Below are 5,106 nucleotides of genomic sequence, written 5' to 3'. Positions count from 1 at the left end.
CCGAACCCGCTATGGTCATTACGAGTTCACCGTTATGCCTTTCGGCCTAACAAATGCCCCTGCCGTATTCATGGACTTGATGAATCGGGTATTTAAACCTTATCTCGACCGTTTTGTTATCATCTTTATTGATGACATCCTCATTTACTCAAAGACAAGGGCAGAGCATGAAAGACACCTTCGCCTAACTCTCCAAACGTTGCAAGGAAATCGGCTCTACGCCAAATTTTCGAAATGCGAGTTTTGGTTAAATGAGGTACAATTCCTTGGTCATATTGTAAGTGACAAGGGTATTTTAGTCGATCCCGCAAAAGTTGAAGCAGTCCAGAATTAGAAAGCCCCCCGTACCCCCAAGGAAATTCGGTCCTTCCTTGGTTTAGCCGGCTATTACCGGTGTTTCATTTCAAATTTCTCAAAGATTGCTTTACCGCTTACTTCTCTCACTTGCAAGGGTACACCATTTGATTGGGGACCCAAGCAGGAATACGCTTTCCAAACCCTTAAACAAAGTTTGTGTGACGCTCCGTTTCTTACACTCCCTGAAGGATCCGAAGATTTCGTGGTATTCTGCGATGCCTCCAATCTCGGTCTAGGTTGTGTTTTGATGCAAAGGGGAAAGTTTATAGCTTACGCATCACGACAACTCAAAATCCACGAAAGGAATTATACGACTCATGATTTGGAGCTCGGTGCCGTGATTTTCGCTCTTAAAATTTGGAGGCATTACCTTTACGGCACTAAATGCGTAATTTTCACCGACCACAAGAGCTTGCAACATATTCTTAATCAAAAGGAACTCAATATGAGGCAAAGACGATGGGTCGAGCTCCTAAATGATTATGAGTGTGAAATACGCTATCATCCGGGCAAGGCAAACGTCGTAGCCGACGCGTTAAGCCGAAAAGAACATGCCCATGCATTTCATCTAATATGTTCTCCTATCTTGTCCAATCTCAGCGACCGAATTCGAGGAGCCCAACACTCGGCAATTACCGAAAATGACATGCCCACGGGAATTGATGGGGAGTTGGAAACTAAATCTGATGGTATTTTCTATTATCAAGATCGCATCTGGATCCCAGATCGTGGCAATCTTCGTATATTCCTGATGGAAGAAATCCATAAAACCCGGTATTCCATTCATCCGGGCACTGACAAGATGTATCATGGCCTGAGAACCAATTATTAGTGGTCGGGAATGAAAAAGGATATTGCTTTATTCGTGGCCAAATGTCTTACATGTTCCAGGGTCAAAGTAGAACATCAACGACCCTCTGGACTATTGGTCCAACCAGAAATCCCCAGGTGGAAATGGGAAGCGATCGCCATGGATTTCGTAACCAAACTTCCCCGTACCACAAAAGGACACGACAACATTTGGATAATCATTGACCGTTTGACCAAATCCGCTCATTTCCTTCCCATCCGTGAAAATTTCAAAGTCGAAAAACTTGCTCGGATTTACATCAACGAGATAGTTAGTCGGCATGGCATTCCTCTCAGCATCATTTCAGATCGTGATGGGAGATTTCTCTCTCGGTTTTGGCAATCACTTCAAACAGCCATGGGAACCCGCCTCGATCTCAGTACCGCCTATCATCCTCAGACCGATGGTCAATCTGAGAGGACTATTCAAACACTCGAAGATATGTTGAGGGCGTGTGTCTTGGATTTCGGAGGAAACTGGGACTCTCATTTACCGTTGGTGGAATTCTCCTATAATAACAGTTATCATTCTAGCATCAAGATGCCACCATTTGAGGCATTGTATGGCCGTAAATGCCGATCTCCTATTTGTTGGCATGAAATTGGTGAGTCCCACGTGATTCGCGCAACAGTGGATTCTCCAATCGTTGGTCCTGAGCTTATCCAGGAAACAACCGACAAAATCACTCAGATTCGCGATAACCTTCTCGCAGCTCGTAGCCGACAAAAGAGTTATGCCGACAAGCGACGCAAACCGCTTGAATTTACCCTGGGTGACATGGTCATGTTAAAAGTGTCCCCATGGAAAGGTGTGGTTCGATTTGGACGCAAGGGTAAATTGGCACCACGCTACGTAGGCCCGTTTAAGATCATAAAAAGGATCGGACCAGTAGCCTACGAGTTGGATCTACCATCAGAGCTTAAGAAAGTTAACCCAGTATTTCATATAGCCAACCTCAAGAAGTGTTTAGCAGACGAGAACCTTCATGTTCCTCTCGAGGATATCCAAATCGACGAGACAATGCAATTTACCGAGAAACCCTTGGAAATTGCCGACCGAAAGGAAAAGCAACTCAAAAGAAGTCGCATTCCCCTGGTTAAGGTCAGGTGGCAGTCGGCACGTGGACCTGAGTATACATGGGAGCGTGAGGATCATATGCGTACCAAATACTCACAACTTTTCTCTTAAGGTACTCTCTTCTTAAATTTCGGGACGAAATTTCCTAAAGTATGGGAGACTGTGACATCCGCCTAAAATGGATTCGGGTCAACCCAACCCAATTGGAAATTTAATAAACCCTACTCAAGATTACTTGACGCTAATAGGATCAAAACCCATACAATACGATATAACTTGACGTTAATAGCAACATAGTATTGTACAACGTTATAACTATAATCAAAGTAAATTATGATACCATATTAAAATCAAATCAAAGTATAAGGCTCTAATTAAATTAAAAGAATCAAACTTGAATTCTCTAATTAAACTTCAAATCAAAGTAGATTGTTATAATCAAATAATAACCTATCTTTTATAAAACTCTATTTTTATAAACTTTACTTTAAATTTTATAAAACTCTTATATTAATTATGTAAAAGATGCTTGTGTTAGTGGGAAATTATGAAGACCACCAAAAGCAAAAAGATTATTCACATGGTCTCCCACTCACACCTCCCATCCACTTTCCTTTCCTTTTTCTCCCAACACATTATTCTCTTCACCACTTAAATCTTCTCTATTCTTTCTCTCACTCTCAATCTCGAAATTTCCTCCAAGAATACTCATATTCCATCCAAGAACAATCTATTATACTCAAATCTTCATCCCTCTTGAAGCATTCATCAAGGTATGTTGTTAAAAGTTTCAAATTCATACAAGAAACAAATTAAATCCACCAAAATATCTAAAACTCATTTTTTTGCATAAACCTGATTTTTCTCAGAATACCATTCAATAAATTCTGAGAAAATTCTGGGATGACCTGTATACTGATTAAACATGATATATGAAGTTTCATGCATTTATATTACTGTTTACTATTATTTATGATTTTATTGATTAATTAATAATGAAATATATAACAAATACTTCCCGTAGTCACAAATATCTGAAACTTATACACTGGGCTCTACATCATGTTATAAAACTATGGTTAGTTTTACAGATTTTTTGAGAATCATTTACTATTTTTCCCGAATTTTGTGTTGTTTAATCATTAAAATATTAAATAAATACTAAAACAGCTCAGAAAAATATACAAATTTTACAGTAATTCATATTGTATGAAATAATGATTTCCTAATAATTTCATAATTTTTCAATACTGTTTACTATTTAAAACTATTTTCCTAAGTATTTAAGCATGTAAAAATGCATTTTAATGATTATTTCATATAAATAATTGTTAAAATCTGTAAATAATTATAATAGGGCAAGTTATTATTTTAATAAGAAATTATTAAAATCTGGCCTAAATTGAAAATATAAATTAATTATGCAAAGTAAGTAATTCAATTTAAAATTCATTTAACAAATAAATACCTTAATATTATAATCAAAATGAATTATTGTTAATTCATCAAATATAAGAATATGTGTCTAATTATTTATTAATACTCCATTCTCGTTTAGCAGTTCCTAAACCAAAACTATTAATTATATTAGGTTCTACGCCATTTTGACCCGAATCGTCTATCGTACGACACACGCATTTCGTTTTGGGACTAATGTGAGTAATCTACCCCATATTTTATAATTTTCAATACTTTTGGGGTGTATCATGTGGTTCTAATATGTTCCAACTTCATTTTATTGTTTTATCACAATTGAGACATTGTTGGGACATTTATACGTGAGTCATTAATTGTATAACTATTGTTTGTTTACGCTGCATGTACTTGTAGTGCATTATCATTTTTAGTCTAATCTCCATGACTATGCCCGTATTCTTGAGGTACGTTATGGACAATAATAGCGCTATTGGGTTGACCACCCCGCCTTGGGACGCTAAGGTGATTGATCACACGTGGTTGAGTGTGTATGATGATTAGATGCTCCATCTTATATATATTTATATATATACATATGTATATATATATATATATAGGGTGAGGACTTATTGTTGTTGTTATCAATTGTTAATCAATTTTTGATTTATAAACCGTTATCTCAAATACAATTGTTTGGCGACTTCAAAAGAAAACAGATTTCAAATTATAAATGTTTAAACTTCACATTTTTCTCTACTAAAATTTGATTACTCACCAACTCTCGTAGTTGACCTGTTTTTACCCATGATGCAGATTTGAAGAATGAAGAATGATGAAAAATAGGTTGTGCCTTAGAAATCCACAAGACAATTTAAATTTGATGTAATAAATGTGGTTTGCATTTGTATTTGTACTTGTATGTTGTGGATCTTGTTTGCATACTTAGTACTTAATTGAATCTAATCACATTATAACCTAGTTGTCATGAGACTTTGAACAATATATCATGCCTTGATCGATTCCGACAAGGATCGGGGTGTGACAATTTGGCCTTAAGAGCTTAGCCCCAATAGTGTGGAAACCTCAAATGAAGTCACAACACATCAAGGACAAAGGTAGGACTTGAGAGAGAATCTCCATGCACTCTAAAACCTTCATGAACTCCAAGAACATGCACACATACTAGGGTTGACAGTTTTAGGTCATCATATATGTATTTATATGTGTTGAATTCTAAGAGTCATGGGTATAACCCAAACCCATACACATCGGTTTTATGATCCATGATTCATATGGACCAACTCTTTATATATCCATACATAAACTTAGTCCAACATGGATCATGAGCCCAACACATATAAATATAACTAATTACCATAATTAGTCCCCATAGATTTAATTAGTAT

The 5,106-nt window shown here is 36.6% G+C and overlaps 1 long non-coding RNA gene across 1 annotated transcript; it reads left to right on the top strand.

Moving 5' to 3' along the window:
* The first annotated feature begins 2,980 nt into the window (after positions 1-2,980).
* LOC145110470 (uncharacterized) lies at positions 2,981-4,582 on the top strand. Its single transcript, XR_013709852.1, has 3 exons — positions 2,981-3,057; positions 3,876-3,939; positions 4,514-4,582. It is a non-coding gene; the product is annotated as an uncharacterized LOC145110470 (long non-coding RNA).
* The last annotated feature ends 524 nt before the right edge of the window (positions 4,583-5,106 follow it).

Source organism: Lactuca virosa, chromosome 1 (genome assembly GCF_052849685.1).
Source record: "Lactuca virosa cultivar CGN04683 chromosome 1, Lactuca_virosa_CGN04683_v6, whole genome shotgun sequence".
NCBI classification, from domain to species: Eukaryota; Viridiplantae; Streptophyta; class Magnoliopsida; order Asterales; family Asteraceae; genus Lactuca; species Lactuca virosa.
The sequence above is the reverse complement of the archived record's forward strand: the minus strand, read 5'-3'. Positions and strand labels throughout refer to the sequence as shown.